An 18345-nucleotide genomic window follows, 5' to 3' on the forward strand; every position below is an offset into this window, starting at 1 on the left:
TGTTCACTGCAGCATTATTTCCAATAGCTAAGATATGAAAAGAACCTGTGTGTTCATCAATAGATGAATGGATAAAGAATATGTGGTATATATATACATGGAACAACTAATAAGTCGTCCATGGAAAGGAACGAAACCCTGTCATTGGTGACAACATGCATGCATCTAGAGGGTATGATGCTAAGTGAAATAAGTCATTTGAATTCTTAATAAAATGCCTGCAATATGGTGTGCATTCCATAAATAATCCTTGAAGCAATGAAGGCTTTAATGAATTTATTAATGATTAAAAATTGCTATAAGTAAGTTCTTCAGGGAAGAGATCATTTTGCGTTATCCACCTGCTCACACTCTTCTGGAACACAGTTCCCCTAGAAGTGAACCACGTTTTACAAATTCCACATGAAAGATTCAGGCTAGTGGTCAGGATCTGTAGGGTTTGAGGAAAATATACCCTTTTGGCTGCTTTTGTCCCTCTTTTTTGAATGAGATGGTTCCATTAGAGCAACCGTGCCACTTTGCTCTCCATGAGATTCTCCAGGACATTCTCTAGAGGATGGTGGTGGAACTTACGCCACCACTTCAAAGACTCTTCCAAGCACACAACTCAGAGAGTCACGTTCTTGAACATAATCAAGATCTTTCAGTGCAAACATGCAAGTAACAAAGACCTTCTCTCAGGGTTGAACATTTATGAGTGATTTTATTCTGTGTTATTTTTACTTACCTGGTCAGAAATTTCAAGTTGATAATGCTGTCTACAGTGTCAAAAATCAACGCTATGGACAAACTTCTCTAATGGTCCATTCTCATTGATCTTCACTCTATTACTGAATGCTATGTAAGACCTTTTCCATTCTCCTGAAAACTAAAAAGAAAACTAAAAAGAAATTTCAGTCATTCTTCTTTATTTTCTCTGACATCATCCATTATGAGTTTTCCTTTCTTTTTCCACCAGCACTGTCTATCATTATTGGACAAAGCAGGATTTATAAAATAATGTAAAAACCCAAGTCAACTGTAAAACGAGAAATAGAGATATTTCTGAAATAGTTTCAGTTCTGTTATCAAAGCAGAACTCCAGTCCAGCAATTCTCTGGCTTGTTCTCCATCTTATGCAAGTACGGTTGAAATGCATAAGGATCCAATTAATAGATAATATAGACAATACAGAGACAATATAAGACAAGTACAGCAGGATTGTGTAAGCAGCCAATTAATAGAGTGCTTCTGAGTTGGAGGAAGATGGCTAGGCTTAGGTGCACATAAATTTGTATACACATAAAACAACCCCAAAAGGGACACACACAAACACAGACGCACACACAGACACACAGGTGACCTTCTTCTCAGATTCCTTTGCGAGGTCTTCATTTGATGGAGGTATCTGGTCAGTGCCAACCAGAGCAAGTCCAAAGGTGAACTGTAGAATCTTCATCTCTTTGGCAGTTGTTTCCTCTTCTGAAGGAGCTCAGAAGGGGTTACCTATGGGTGAAATTCTGAATTTTTACCTCTTTATATACTATTATTTGTGGATGTGGTGAATCCATTTGTCAGTCATCATAAGAGATCATTCTGTAACGCTGAAAATAAGCATCCTGGTTGGCAGCGATGTATCCTGAAGATCTTTCAGACCTTGGGCACATTACTCATTTTTCCCACACTTCTAGAAAAGATGTTCAGGACCTGGCTGCAGGGTTGTTTGAATCAAGCCTGCATGTCTCGTGTGACATGCACCTCATGGATATTCATCCCTTCTTAGAAAAAACCGTGTCCATCACTTTTTCCCAGATTATTTTCAAGCAAGTCACCTTCTTCCCCAGCACATCTGCTCCCAGTTCCTTGTGGAAGGACTCAAAGATCTCTGTCTTAGGCTTTGAGAGATGTCGACCACAAATGTAAATGCCAAGATACTGTCGAGAAAACCTCTGATCTTCATTGTGTCCCAGGCTCAGAAGTGGGTGAGAGGCCTTGCTGGAGGGCACACCATTTAGAAGTTCCCTTTAGAGATGAGGGTTGGGATTGTCCTGGGTATGTCCATACCTCTGACTTTATTATGAATATTAGGTAATTTCATATCTATGGAAAGCTCATAGAAGAGTGCTTACTGAACCTAGTGAAAACACATCTTTATCAGGTTATTATCTTTTAAGAAACCCAATGAATCACTCTATAAAATAAGGGTCTTTTTGGACAATATTACCATGGTCAGTTTCTTCAAAGTTAAATGAACTTGGTGTTCATCTTTAAGGCTAGTACAATGCAACAACTGTCAGAAGCTTGGTTACTCCACTGCCCTGTCCAGTTGTCACAGAAAACTAACCATCATACCCCCACCCCCACCCAAGCAGCCTTTTCAAATCGTTTTTTTAACCAGCACCCACTCCATGAAATCTTAATACAACAAATAACTGTATACATGGTTATGTGCACTATGGATATCTGGGCTTGGAAGATACAAGAATGTGAGTTTTTTCACCCACGAAGAACCACTTTTTTGCCCCTTTAGGGCAAAATCACCCCCATTGAAAATGCACCCTAGGAAAATCTCCTGAAGTGTAATCACTTGGATTCCACATCCCACTGTGTCATTCCAAGGGGATTTTAGGCATTGCCTTGCATAGCCAAAGTCGCACGCACTCATTACTGCACACCGTAATAATAGGTATTATTATTCTTACTGTCCGTATTTTTTAGTCTCCACCTTAATATTCTTAGGGGACAATATGAGGTTCAAAGGACTGAGGCACAGAAGGGGCAGGCTCAGACCCCCAAATGTGAACGGCGGCAGCACGGCTCTTGGCCTTTCCTCCTGCAGTTTTCTCTCCAGAAATTCTCTCCTCCCTGTGCCTCCTGTAAGCCCATTAAGCCACACAAAAGCCCGCAAATCCATCCACGTAGAGAGGGAAAGAGAAATGGCAAAGCTCTGTGACCCCCTATCCGATAGCTGTTCTAACTGCAAGAAACAAGAATGGCAGGTTTTCCTCATAAAAGTGGGTGAAAGGGCAGGACTAGAGGAGATATCCCAGAGTTTCTGCAAGTGTCAGAGGGGGCAGCATCCTGCCTGAAGGAAAGACGCCAGTGTCTCTCCCACTATTCATGCATTTGTTTTAATTTAGTCAGTGTGTGTCGGTTCTTTATTTGGGTCTCAATGAGTGCATTTATTTTGGCAAATGATGAGCATTGCATTGCTGTGGTGATATGCCACTGAGCACTGTTCTTTATCACAACACTTATTTCAATGAATTCTGGGTTGCTTCCCCCCTGCCCCTGAGGTATGGTTCAATATTAGCTAGTCCCACAATTGAAGAAAGAGCTACTATGAGCAGAAAGATATCAGAGTGGAAATGTATGAGAGCTCCTTTTTAAATCCTTCCTAGCAGGATACATGTGCACTCAAGGACCCCACTTGATAACCCTGTCCAAACTGTGGCCATCTGGTAACAGTGTTAGGAGACTAGCCCCTTCTCTTTGGGACGAAGGGGTGTCTTCAGATTTCTGTAAATTAATTACTGGAAATTACAGCAGAGAGCACTGCAGTCATTCACCCTCATGTGTGCTGTCCAGAAAGCCTGGAGTTTCCCAAGTGCTAACCCAAAGGTTGCTGTGCCTTCAGTAGCTCCCTATTGAGCCCAGGCCCGAGGAAGGCCATTATTCTGGCCTGTAGCAGAGAAAGCAGTGACCCACTCAGGTACTGGTCCACAGAGCTTCTGTTCCCAAGTAGGGAGACGGAAAATAAGCCAATGAACTCACAACCTAGAAGATTGCAGGTGTTGATGACAGTTATAAGGAAACATAGCACATGGTCCAGGCAGAGGGTAGTGGAGGGCATTTAAGTAGAGATCTCAAATGGAGGAAGGAGTATAAGTATAAATGATTTCAGAAAGAGGGACTAGTAACTCTGATGCCTTTTTAAAAAAATTGTTAATTTTGTTAAAATACGTGGAACTTGTTTACCATCTTAACCATTTTTTTAAAGATTGGCATCTTTACTAACATCTGTTGCCAATCTTTTTTCTATTCTTCTTCTTCTTCCCAAAGCCCCCCAGGTCATAGTTGTATATGCTAGTTGTAGATCCTTCTGGTTCTGCTATGAGGGATGCAGCTTCAGCATGGCCTGATGAGCCGTGCCAGTCCAAGCCGAGGATGCGAAATGGTGAAACCCCGGGCACCCAAATCGAAGCAGGTGAACTTAATCACTTGGCCATGGGTCCAGCCAGTCGTAACCATTTTTTAAGTTCAATGGTGATAAGTACATTCACACTGCTGTGCAACCAATCTCGAGAACTCTTTTCATCTTGCAATACTGAAACTCTGTCGGCACTAACTCCCCTTTCCCCTCTCCCAGCCCCTGGCAACCACCGTTGTCTTTTCTGTCTCTATGAACTTGACTCCTCCAGGGACTTCATGTAAATGGAATCATACAGTATCTGTCTTTTCGTGACCGGCTTATTTCACTGAGCATCACGTTTACCAGGTCCATCCTTGTTGTAGCCTGGGTCAGAATATTCTCCATTGTAAGGCTGAATACTATTCCATGGGATGTATCTCACATCTTGTTTCTCATTCATCCATTGGTGGACACTCGGGTTGCTTCCACATGTTGACTATTTTGAAGATTGCTATTATGGACAAAATGAAACACGAAGAATCAGAAGAATGGGACTACAATAGAGAGGGGAATGGATAAAAGAGAATATAGTTTAAAATTGAGCTTGCAAGTATTTAAAATACTAGCAGGATAGGGAATCTCAGATGGTGCACGAGCAATATCTGAAACAGTAAAGGGCGAGGACTTTCCAATACTGAAGGGAGATATCGTGCTAGGGACTCAAGAAGCGGTCCACAGCCCAAGAAGAGCAGACGACAAGAGATCCACACGGAGATCTATCTGAGCAAAACTGGCACACCCGAACACTACGTGGAAATCTTAATATATTGAGAGAAAAAGTGTTCAAAGGGGGTAGATTGCCTGGAGAGTAGGAACTTACAGGATGGATCGCTGAATTCTCTACAAAAACAGTGGAAATCTTAATGATACAGTAAAATAGTCTACTATCAAACTGACTTACTAAATTGAAAGGGAAATAAAGATATTTTCACAGAATCAAAAATCTAGAGAATCTGTCTTAGTGTGCCAATATTTAGGGAAACAGAGACAGAAGAAATGGATCTCAGAGAAAAGTTTGAAGGTGAAGAAAGGAAGAAAAATCAATGTGACTGGCAAATACCAGGGAAAACCAAAATAATATTGAGATAAAAATTTGATAATGACATTATGAGTTTAAATATGTTTATATAATTAAAATAAATGTAAGAATGATGTTTTTGAATTAGATATAGGTAAATTTCTTAATACCCTTGTATTATCTGACAGTAAAAATTGAGTTAATATGAGACATTGATAGGTCAATAACATGCCATAATCCCTAGGCATATCATTAAGAGATTAATAGGGGCCAGCCCCGTGGCCCAGTGGTTAAGTTCATGCAGTCTGCTGCGGGTACCCAGGGTTTCTCTGGTTCAGATCCTGGCCACGGACATGGCACCACTCGTCAGGCCACGTTGAGGCGACATCCCATATGCCACAACTAGAAGGACCTGCAACTAAGATATACAGCTATGTACCAGGGGGGATCTGGGGAGGTAAAGCAGAAGAAAAAAAAAAAAGCCTGGCCACAATTGCTAGCTCAGGTGCCAATCTTAAAAAAAAAAGAGAGATTAATAACTGTCTATATCTCCTGGTTTTATTGGAAAGGAATATAAAAGATGGACAAATAATTTGTTGAGAAAACATGGACTAACAAAGATCATCAATGAAATTATATGTGTATAGATATATAAAACCTATTCAATTTTATATATTATAGTATATAATGTACCTATATTTTATCTATACAATATATATGTGTGTAGATGTGAGTACCTACATGTACAGTAATAAAATTGGTTAAAATGTGCTACTGTCTCAAGTAAGATACAAAGAGAGCCAGACTGGATGAAAAGTGTCCAATATATGCTATTGACCAGACATATTTCTTAGATACAAAGATCAGAAAGATTGAAAAGGAATATACCATGAAAATCGTAAAAAACCTGTGGAGAAATAAAACTTCCCTGGCTTGCTGAGTGCTCCTGTAATAAACTACTTTAGGCCCCCAGGACACTGAGATGTATATAATACAAATTTAGAAAATGTCTGCTTTCATTTCTCCAAGAAACATTTTCATATACCATAAGGATTAGATGTGTGGACATTTGTTTCTCTAGTAAAGGGAAAAATTGCTCTGATCAACTAGGAGAATAAAACGTCTCTTATCTCCCCCAAAGACAAGTGGTTAGAGCTCAGACTCACCCCCGGGTTAAGCCCCAAGTGTCCTAGAGGACTGGTGTCCACTTAGGGTATTTATACTTCAAGGAGGAGTGATCCCATGACCTTCTAACCACTTGTAGGGGACAAAAATGACAGGAGTTTTCAGGCTCCTGGTGAGATTTCACTTACATTCCAAACAGCTGGAGTAAGGGGACCTCTTCAGGGGACAGCTGCCTCCTTCCCCTATAAACTCAGAGAAAAGTATCTTTTCCTGCTCCCGAAGTTATAGGGCGTTAGGCTGCTCACTTTGGGCAACTGACCTGTTTCTCATTGAATCCCCAGTGCATAAGGCCTGAGACATGAAGAATGCCTTTATTACTTGCTGTGAGCCTTTTAATAAGAAATGCATCTCTGAACCAGAACACCTTGTGTGCACATTTGGCATAAAATTAATAAAAACCCAACAAATACTAAATGTAAAGAAGCTGCTATGGTTATAGTAATATCAGAGAACATAACAAAAACTGCAAGAGGAAAGAAAAAAAAGAAACACTATACAGTAACCACAGATGAAATACATCAGGATGGTATAACATTTATAAAGTGTATGTGATGAACACGAAATCCAGACATCACCATAGCAGATATTGACAGAACTATGAATCCAAAACTAGAGTGGGAGATTTTACCACACTTCTCGCCGGACTGATAGGAATCTTCAATAAAACGTCACTGAAGATATAGACAATTTGGAAAACAAACTTCATCGAGTTGAACTCATTAATATATCTAAAACATTGTGCAGAACCACAGAAGAATGCTTGTACTTTAAAAAGCAAAGCAAAATTTTCTATCTGCTGAAAGTTCAGGGAAGTCTCACAAATTACAAAGAGTAAAATCCTACAGATTATTGTGCGGTTAAGTAGTATATCATAAGCCAAAGGAGAACTAGAAGGTACTCATACATTTGGAATTTAGAAATTTATTCTTTTTAAAAGATGAATCCAAGAAAAATAAAATGGAAATTGGAAAATATTTTTAATTTAATGGGAGGATATATACGAAGTCTTGGTCTAAATGCTTTACACATATCTCTTTAGATTCTTATGGCCACTCTCTGAAGTGTGGGTCCTTAGTATCTCTAAATTACAGATGAAGACACAGAGGTCTAGAAAGTTCAGGTAACTTGACCAAATGCAGCTGTTACATTGGGATAAGATGTAAAAAAAATTATCAGAAAAAAGAAACAGACCATTTCTAAGACTTTTAAATAATAATTGGTTGTAATCTCTTGAGTCTTCACTTTACACCTGTGAAATCGCATACAGATGGGAAAATTGTCAGTGGGCATATAAGCATTTTAGAAATGTGGGCTCTTATCAAAATAGAAAGCCACTTTTGGGTTTTGAATCCAGAAATGCCGTGCTCTAACTTACACTTTGAACAAGATTATATGGGAGATTTCCTGACAGTACCTGGGCCGAGTGAAGGGGAAGTGGGGAGACCACTCAGGGATCTTGTCAAAGAAGAGAGCAATGGCTAAGAGGGTGGTAGTTGGTCTGAGTGGAAATTGTATCACTAATGACTAGTGTTTGGTTCCTGCAAAGGTTTTTTTTGTTTGTTTGTTTGTTTTCTTTCAAGATTGGCACCTGGGCTAACAACTGTTGCCAATCTCCTTTTTTCTTTCTCTGCTTTATCTCCCCAAACCCCCTCTGTACACAGTTGTATATCTTAGTTGCACATCCTTCTAGTTGTGAGATGTGGGACGCCACCTCAACGTGGCCTGACGAATGGTGCCATGTCCGCGCCCAGGATCCGAACCCTGGGCCGCTGCAGTGGAGTGCACGAACTTAACCACTCGGCCACGGAGCCGGCCCCTGCAAAGGTTTTGAAATAGAATCTTCGTGATCTGCAGGCACATTGGAGATAAGTTGGGAAAGATCAAAAATAGTCAAAGAACACCACAAAATTTAGACGTCTGCAGACTTCTAAGACTCAGAAAACTAAACTTGGGTAAGTTTGGGGCACATGGTGTTGAGTTGTGTTCAGACATATCATGTGTGAGAAATACGTTAGACATTTTATCAACCGCTTGGCTGGTGTATCAAACAGCCAACAGCAGTGGTGGATTACATGAGTCAGTATTTATTTTGACCTCCTGGCCATGCAAGCTGCAGCTTGTATAAGCTTCTGCTCCATGTTTTCTCATTGCAAGGTGCAAGCTGAGGAATAGCTCTGTATGTGGGACGTGCCCACTTTCCTGGCAAAGAGAAAGGACAGGAAGGAGTCTGTACTGAACCCCACAATCACACTTAAAGTTTCTTCTCAGAGGTGGCACATGGCATGCCTGCTGGAGAATGTCTCATGTAGTAAGAACTTGACATTATCTATTGCATTTAGCCATGTGGAGGTCACTGAAAAGTCATTGAAATGTGGGTGGAATCTGGTCAGTCATGGGCAAACTTCTCTTCATATATCAGCTCATATATGTTCCTTATGTAAGCCACATTCTGCCCTAGGCTATGGAATGAATTCAAGAGAGACATGAAGGGAGAAATAAAAGTACATGAGTCTAAACAACTCTCTTGAGGAATTTTGCAAGAAGAAAAGAGAAACGTGGCATATTTGGAGAGAAATATGTGCTGAAGAAACTTTTGTTATTGTTTTCCTCTTAGTTAAGAGGAATGATCAAAATAAACAAGCAGCATAACAGAATAAATGATTCAGGAGAATGAAATAACCACATATAGCAAATACATATTTCTTAAACCACATAATCATGTTGGCAAGACTAAAGAAATGGTTAAACCATCAAGAGTGACTAATGAGTGAATAATGGGTGGTGATATTTAAGCTGAAACCTGAGGTTGAGCAGAAATCAACTAAGCGTCTGTCATAGAGATAATAGGCTGTAGAGAACTAAGAGTGGTTAAATGTTGACCAGTTGGTACAGCTAACAAATTATTCTGGTAACAACATCTTGGCTTAGATAAGGATGTTGCCTTCAAGCCTATAAGAGGATTTTTCTTTTATGGAATCTATAAAGAATACATGATTTCCCCTTTCAATGACAACATAGCATCTATCCATTAAATGTATATTTACATCAATTTGGTTACCCCGAGTCAAGTAAAAGTAGAAGAATGTTTGGTCCTATTTGGGCCCACACATGCTTACTAGATGACAAACATCTTTGAACAGCTGGATGTAAAAGCGTGGATTGAAACTATCTTTGCAAACAAGACCAGGGCTGAATTTATTTGACAAGGGGAAAAAAGAACTTCAAAATCTGTAAAACTGCTATTTTGCGTTGGGCATTAGGATTAAGAATGTATGTTTTGCTATGGCTCAGTAGGTCTTAGCATTAAACTTCTACACAATCAGAAAACTCTTTCACCATTTTCATCCCTGTGTATATACACATGAAAATAACAGTCAATCTTGTGGGCAATTATGTCCACATCTCTGGGGGCAGACCACCAGTCTTTGAACAACACTCAGCAGAGAGAATGCGGCAATATGAACACCCTGTCATAATTCTCCACGTTTCCCCTGAAGCCTACAGATTATATTGAATATGAAAATCTTCAATGAAGTAATCTCACCAAACGGCCAGTACCAACAACTCCCAGCTGTTCTCAATCTCACTCCTGACACAGGATGTTCTATTCAAGGAAGTTGGTTCCCCAAACTCCAATAGATCTTCCTCCACCTTTTGAATATTGTTCACGAAAACACCTAATGCTTGCTTTGGCTTATTCTTGATTCAAAAAAAAAAAATTGAAAACCTCTTTTTATTGTAATTCAAATAGCTTCTCCAGTCCTCTTTCCTTAAGAAGTCAAAAATGGACAATTTTCTACTATTTTCCCTCTTTCATTCTATTAAACATTGCATTTTTGATAACTGTCTATATTGCATAAAATACCCGTAAATGTTCTGCATAGATCATTTTTTTAAAATCAAACTCCATGTATATATGAAAATTTCCTACAAAGCATTCCCTGTAAAAAGTTGTTCAATAAAAGACCGTTTATTTTTTCTTCACTTCCAGGAGTGTTTATGATTATACAAAGGAGCAGAATTAAAAGATCTGACTTTGAATGCATTTCCATGAACTGCTGGTAGAGAGAACAATATTATATAGAAATTCTAATAAACTTATCCAAATCATCAATATTTTAAATATTAAATTCCAGGAAGCAGGGACTGTGTTCAATTTTCTGAGTCTAATAGAGTTTCTTATCATTTACAGACTAGAGATCAATAAGTAAAAGATAAATAACTTTAAATTGTAAGTCTAGTTTAAACATTATGTGGACTTTCCATTTATATTATACCTTTAGTGAGAGACACCAAATGGACAAGACAGTTGTTTCAAAGACGAGAGCAGTTGGTTGAACATGGTTGTTTATTTTCTGAAAGAAGAGAGAAAAAAAGTTAGTTGTTATTTTTAAAATAAACATTTCAGAGATTTCTCTTAATAATTTGTGTAAAATAGACTAAATGAAATTTTTCCTGACTTCTCCATAAAGTATTAACAAAAAAGTTTGGCACAGACTAAAATGCAAAGGCTCCAAGTTCTACCTTTTCTAGACTGTCCAATATTTTCCAAAGCCATTCTGTTTCAAGTTGTTGCCTGTGCAAAAGTGTTCCAAAGAAACAGCCATCTTGACCACTGCGTACATACAAATCTTGTGATGTTCGTTGCCACTTGTAAAATGCCAAAGTCTTCCCAGGGAAAACTTCTCGGCCACCATCCTCTGTCTTTGGACGTCTGACGGGATGCCCCACGTTCACAGTCCTCCTTCACTTGTTTTCTCTCCACCCCACATCTAATCCCTCATCAAGTGCTGCCAGCCTCCCACCGGCCTCATTACAGCCATTGTGGGCTAGCACTTGAATGACCACATGGCTGCCTAAATGACCTCTCTCTCCCTCTCCTGTTCTTCCACAAGCAGTTCTAAGCAAAGCAGCCTAATGTTCTTGTTAAAGTGCCAGTGGGTTCACAGAACCTCCTTGCCTTCTTTCTTAGTCACTCTGAATTATGCCAAAGTCGCTATGAATCTTATAGGGTCACCCCTGACCTGGCCTTCAGACCCACCCTGACCTCACATGCTTCCTCTCTCATGCTCATCTCTTGACTCCTGAAACACAACTCTGCTTGCTTCCTCCCAATCTCGCAGGGATCTAGTCATCCCAGGATAATTCATTCCTTTCCATGTAGCAGGGACATGGTCACCCCAGGTGTTTGCTTCATGTCCATGTGTCAGTGACATAGTCATCCATAATCATCTCATGGTGCTTGCTTCATGTCCATGTGGCAGGGACATAGTCATCCCACAGAGCTTGCTTCATGACCACATGGCAGGGGCAGAGTCATCCTATGACGTTGTTTCCTGTCCACGTGGCAAGGACATAGTCATCCCCTGGTGCTTGCCCTTGCTCTTCTTTCTCTCTGGAGTCATCTTCCTTCAATCATTATAAGGCTTCCTCCATCAGGCCCATTAACCTATCTCAGCTGTTGTCGCTGCATTATTTTGCACAGCATGCTAATCAACATCTGACATTGTATATGTTTATTTACTTGTTTGCCTGCCTTTTCCCACACGAATGGGAAACCTCATAGGACAAGGGTCTTGTAAGCTGCCTCAATGCTTTACATCCAGCACCTATAAAAGCGATCAATCAACATTTGCAGAAAGACTGCACATAATGTTTCCAGTCTCCAGCTGTGGTTTCTAAAAGGTCCCTCACTCTGTCCTCATGCTTCTCTCTGCCTCCTCAGAGTGTGTGCAAAGGAGCGTGCTTCTGTGTCACAAGTCGTCTTGATGTGGAAAATTCCCTCACTGATCCCCACCAGGAGTCCACTCCTGTAGTTTTTTCAGGAATTTTACCAGTGATGTGGTTGGTCACTAAGAAGGATCCCATCACAATCTGTCCTTCCATCTTCTCTCTCAAACTTTCATTCTGCCCATTTATTCTGAAGCTATCTTTTTCCATTCTTCCCTTCATACTTCTTTACTTATATTATACTTAAGTATTATCCCAGGCCTCAGGCTTCCCTCTAAGAAAAGCAAAGAACACTTAAAATTATTCTTAGAAAAAATGGTGGGGTGAGCTTACCCGGGATTCTCTCCCCTCCAAAATACAACAAAAGATTGGAAGAACTGAATTTCAGAGAATAAACATAATGCCAGCTCGTTAGAGACCTACAATACCAAGAAGGCGGAGATCATAAACCTAGCTTTACCCCTTTGGAGGCGCTGGAACGGTAGGAGAGAACATCGCTCCCTCCCCTAGAGTCTGCGATCACTGCGGCGTGGGTCGGGAAGGAGCGGGGGAGGGGCCGTGCGACCAGGGGATCATCCAGGACTCCTGCCGCTGATTCAGTGGAGACCCGCTGATGGGGGGGAAAGCTTCCGTCTGCGGGGACCCTATAAATCAAGGGCCTTGGGAGACCAGAGAACAGAACTGATCTGAACCCAGACCGACATGTGTGAGTAACAGCCCCTCCCCCCTAACAAAGCCAGTGGGCGCAGCCATCTTGCCCCGAAGACGGAGAGCTAACATGCCGCTCTCGACCCCCATCTAGTGGCGACAGGCTGTAACTGCAGCTGAATTCTACCACCATGAGAAAAAACAGCTCCTCTACCATCCAGCAATTTATAAAAGCCCCAGACCAGAAGGAAAATAAAAACACAGAATTAAGTCCTGAGGACTTGGAATTAGGTAAACTAAGTGATAATGAATTCAGAGCAGCTGTAATCAAAAAACTCAATGAGGTAGAGAGAAAGATAGAGAAACAAGCCGAGTTCTGGAGTTACTTCACAAAAGAGATTGAAATCATAAACAAGAATCAAACAGAATTACTTGAGATGAAAAACACAATGGACCAGATAAAACAGAATACGGATTCCCTGAATGCCCGTGTAGACAACCTAGAGGAGCAAAACAGCATAATCGAGGACAGACAGGCTGAATGGCGCCAGACAGAGGAAGAAAGAGAACTAAGAATTAAAAAAAATGAGGAAAATCTCCGAGAGATAATGGATTCAATGAGGAGTAAGAACATAAGGATCATAGGAATTCCTGAGAATAGGGAAAAGGAAAATGGAGCAGAAAGTGTGCTTAATGAAATTATTGAAGAGAATTTCCCAAATCTAGGGATCAACAGAGAAATGTGTGTAGAGGAGGGTTTTAGATCTCCTAGATTTGTCAATGTAAAAAGACCCACTGCAAGGCACATAATAGTAAAGCTGGCAAATAGGAATGATAAGGAAAGAATACTCAGGGAAGTAAGAAAAAAAAAGAGAATAACCTATAAAGGAGCCCCTATCAGACTGTCAGCGGATTTCTCTACAGAAACCCGACAAGCTAGGAGAGAATGGAGTGATATATTCAAAGCTTTAAAGGATAAAAACCTTCAGCCAAGAATACTCTATCCAGCAAGAATTTCCTTCAGATATGAGGGAGAAATTGAATCTTTTCCAGACAAACAAAAGTTAAGGGAATTTGTAACTAAAAGCCCTCCATTACAAGAAATCCTCAAGAAGGCTCTCATACTTGAAAAAAGAAAAAAGGGAGAAAGGGGACACAAGCCACAGACTAGGGAGACCGATGGATAGAACCAGAACAGGATAGCAAATATTCAACTATAGCATTAGGGTAAAAATAAGGGAACTACCAAAACAAGGACGATCTTAGCACTCTAACTACAAATTAATAAGATGAGTTGGAATAAAAAACGAAAATAATTATTTAGGAGGGGAAGAGCAAAGGGTCTAAATCAGTATTGGTCGAGTAAGTAAGAGACCACCAGAGAATAGACTATATTGTACACGAGATTCTAAATACAAACTTCAAGGTAGACACTAAAATAAAGTACAGAACAGAGTCACAAATCATAGATAAGGAAAAATCTAAGAAACCCAGCATAAGAAATTGCAGTATTAAATGGGTAGTCTAAAGCACACAGGAAAAGAAACACAGGAAAACAAGATAATGAGCGACAGATTGACAGCATTAAGTCCACATGCATCAATAATCACTCTCAATGTGAACGGATTGAACTCTCCAATAAAAAGACACAGAGTGGCAAAATGGATTAAAGAACAAGATCCAACAATTTGTTGCCTCCAGGAAACGCACCTCAGCCCCAAGGACAAACACAGACTCAGGGTGAAGGGGTGGAGGACAATACTTCAAGCAAATAGCAAGGAAAAAAAGTCAGGTGTTGCAATTCTCATGTCAGACCAAGTGGATTTCAAAATAAGACAGGTAAAGAGAGACACAGAGGGACAATATATAATGATCAAAGGGACACTTCATCAAGAAGAAATAACGCTTATAAATATCTATGCACCCAACACAGGAGCACCAAGATTCATAAAGCAACTATTAACAGACCTGAAGGAAGATGTTAAAAACAACACAATAATAGTAGGGGACCTCAACACCCCACTCACATCAATGGACAGATCATCCAGACAGAAAATCAACAAGGAAATAGTGGAGCTGAATGAAAAACTAAAACAATTGGACTTAATAGACATATATAGATCACTCCACCCTGAAGGAGCTGAATACACATTCTTCTCAAGTGCACATGGAACATTCTCTAGGATAGACCATATGTTGGGAAACAAGGCAAGTCTCTACAAATTTAAAAAAATTGAAATAATAACAAGCATCTTCTCAGATCATAGTGCTATAAGGCTAGAAATTAATTACAGGAAAAAAGCTGAGAAAGGCACCAAGATGTGGAGACTAAACAACACACTACTGAACAAGCAATGGATCATTGAAGAAATTAAAGAAGAAATAAAAAAATACCTGGAAACAAATGAAAATGATAACATGCCATACCAACTCATATGGGATACAGCAAAAGCTGTATTAAGAGGAAAATTCATCGCAATACAGGCACATCTTAACAAACAAGAAAAATCCCAAATAAGCAACCTTAAAGCACACCTAACTGAACTAGAGAAAAAAGAACAAATGAAGCCCAAAGTCAGCAGAAGGAGAGAAATAATAAAAATCAGAGCAGAAATAAATACTATTGAAATGAAAAAGGCAGTAGAAAGGATCAATGAGACAAAGAGCTGGTTTTTTGAGAAGATAAATAAAATTGACAAACCACTAACCAGACTTACAAAGAAAAAAAGGGAGAAAGCTCAAATAAACAAAATCAGAAATGAGCGAGGAGAAATAACAGACTCTGCAGAAATACAACAGATTATAAGAGAATACTACAAAAAACTATATGCCAACAGAATGGATAACCTAGAGGAAATGGATAAATTCCTGGACTCCTACAATCTCCTAAAGCTCACTCAAGAAAAGGCAGACAATTTGAACAGACCAATCACAAGGAAAGAGATTGAAACAGCAATCAAAAGCATCCCAAAGAATAAAACCCCAGGACCAGATGGCTTCCCTGGGGAATTCTACCAAACTTTCAGAGAGGATTTAATACCTATCCTTTTCAAGCTATTCCAAAAAATTAGGGAAGATGGAACACTTCCTAACACATTCTATGAGGCCAACATCACGCTGATACCAAAACCTGACAAGGACACCACGAAAAAAGAGAACTACAGGCCAATATCACTGATAAACATAGATGCAAAAATTCTAAACAAAATTTTGGCAACCAGAATTCAGCAATTCATCAAAAGAATCATACATCAGGATCAGGTGGGATTCATACCAGGGACACAGGGATGGTTCAACATCCGCAAATCAATCAACGTGATACACCACATCAACAAACTGAGGAATAAAAACCACATGATCATCTCAATAGATGCAGAGAAGGCATTTGACAAGATCCAACAGCCATTTATGATAAAAACTCTGAACAAAATGGGCATAGAAGGAAACTACCTCAACATAATAAAGGCCATATACGACAAACCCATAGCCAACATCATACTCAATGGGCAAAAACTGAACCCCATCCCCCTGAAAACAGAAACAAGACAAGGATCTATCACCACTCTTATTTAACATAGTACTGGAGGTCCTGGCCAGAGCAATCAGGCAAGAAAAAGGAATAAAAGGAATCCAAATAGGGAAGGAAGAAGTGAAACTCTCGCTGTTTGCAGATGACATGATCTTATATATAGAAAACCCCAAAGAATCCATTGGAAAACTGTTAGAAGTAATCAACAACTACAGCAAAGTTGCAGGGTATAAAATCAATTTGCATAAATCAGTAGCATTTCTATGCTCCAGTAATGAACCAACAGAAAAAGAACTCAAGAATACAATACCATTCACAATCGCAACAAAAAGAATAAAATACCTTGGGGTAAATTTAACTAAGGAAGTGAAGGACTTATATAATGAAAATTACAAGGCCTTTCTGAGAGAATTGGATGACGACATAAGGAGATGGAAAGACATTCCATGTACATGGATTGGAAGAATAAACATAGTTAAAATGTCTATTCTACCTAAAGCAATCTACAGATTCAACGCCATCCCAATCAGAATCCCAATGACATTCTTGACAGAATTAGAACAAAGAATCCTAAAATTCATATGGGGCAACAAAAGACCCCGACTTGCTAAAGCAATCCTGAGAAAAAAGAACAAAACGGGAGGCATCACAATCCCTGACTTCAAAACATACTACAAAGCTACAGTAATCAAAACAGCATGGTACTGGTACAAAAACAGGTGCACAGATCAATGGAACAGAATTGAAAGCCCAGAAATAAAACCACACGTCTATGGACAGCTTATCTTTGACAAAGGAGCTGAGGGCATACAATGGAGAAAAGAAAGTCTTTTCAACAAATGGTGCTGGGAAAACTGGAAAGCCACATGTAAAAGAATGAAAATTGACCATTCTTTTTCACCATTCACCAAAATAAACTCAAAATGGATTAAAGACCTAAAGGTGAGACCTGAAACCATAAGGCTTCTGGAAGAAAACGTAGGCAGTACACTCTTTGACATCAGTATTAAAAGGATCTTTTCCGACACCATGCCTTCTCAGAGAAGGGAAACAATAGAAAGAATAAACAAATGGGACTTCATCAGATTAAAGAGCTTCTTCAAGGCAAATGAAAACAGGATTGAAACTAAAAAACAACCCACTAACTGGGAAAAAATATTTGCAAGTCATATATCTGACAAAGGCTTAATATCCTTAATATATAAAGAACTCTCACAACTCAATCACAAAACATCAAACAACCCAATCAAAAAAATGGGCTGGAGACATGAACAGACATTTCTCCAAAGAAGATATACTGATGGCCAATAGGCACATGAAAAGATGCTCATCATCGCTGATCATCAGGGAAATGCAAATCAAAACTACACTAAGATATCACCTTACACCCGTTAGAATGACAAAAATATCTAAAACTAATAGCAACAAATGTTGGAGAGGTTGTGGAGAAAAAGGAACCCTCATACACTGCTGGTGGGAATGCAAACTGGTGCAGCCACTATGGAAAACAGTATGGAGATTCCTCAAAAAACTAAAAATAGAACTACCAAAGGATCCAGCCATCCCACTACTGGGTATTTATCCAAAGAGCCTGAAGTCAGCAATCCCAAAAGTCCTGTGCACCCCAATGTTTATTGCAGCACTGTTTACAATAGCCAAGACGTGGAAGCAACCTAAGTGCCCATCAACAGACGAATGGATAAAGAAGATGTGGTACATATATACAATGGAATACTACTCAGCTGCAAAACAGAACAAAATCATTCCATTTGCAATAACATGGATGGACCTTGAGAGAATTATGTTAAGTGAAATAAGCCAGCGAGAGAAAGATAATCTGTGTATGACTCCACTCATATGAGGAATTTAAAACTATGGACCAAGAACAGTTTAGTGGCTACCAGGGGAAAGGTGGGGTGAGGGGTGGGCACAAAGGGTGAAGTGGTGCACCTACAACATGACTGACAAACATTAATGTACAATTGAAATTTCACAAGATTGTAACCTATTAATAACTCAATAAAAAAATCAAAAAAAAAGAAAGAAAGAAAAGAGAAAGGAAAA

General features: G+C 39.5%; 1 long non-coding RNA gene across 1 annotated transcript; it reads right to left on the reverse strand.

Annotated features, from left to right (window-relative positions):
- Positions 1-4471: 4471 nt before the first annotated feature.
- On the reverse strand, positions 4472-11329 carry LOC124246199 (uncharacterized). The gene is made up of 3 exons (XR_006890411.1): positions 10899-11329; positions 10652-10729; positions 4472-4622 (listed from the first exon to the last, which is right to left on the reverse strand). It is a non-coding gene; the product is annotated as an uncharacterized LOC124246199 (long non-coding RNA).
- Between the last annotated feature and the right edge of the window lie 7016 nt (positions 11330-18345).

Source organism: Equus quagga, chromosome 10 (assembly GCF_021613505.1).
Source record: "Equus quagga isolate Etosha38 chromosome 10, UCLA_HA_Equagga_1.0, whole genome shotgun sequence".
Classification (NCBI taxonomy): Eukaryota; Metazoa; Chordata; class Mammalia; order Perissodactyla; family Equidae; genus Equus; species Equus quagga.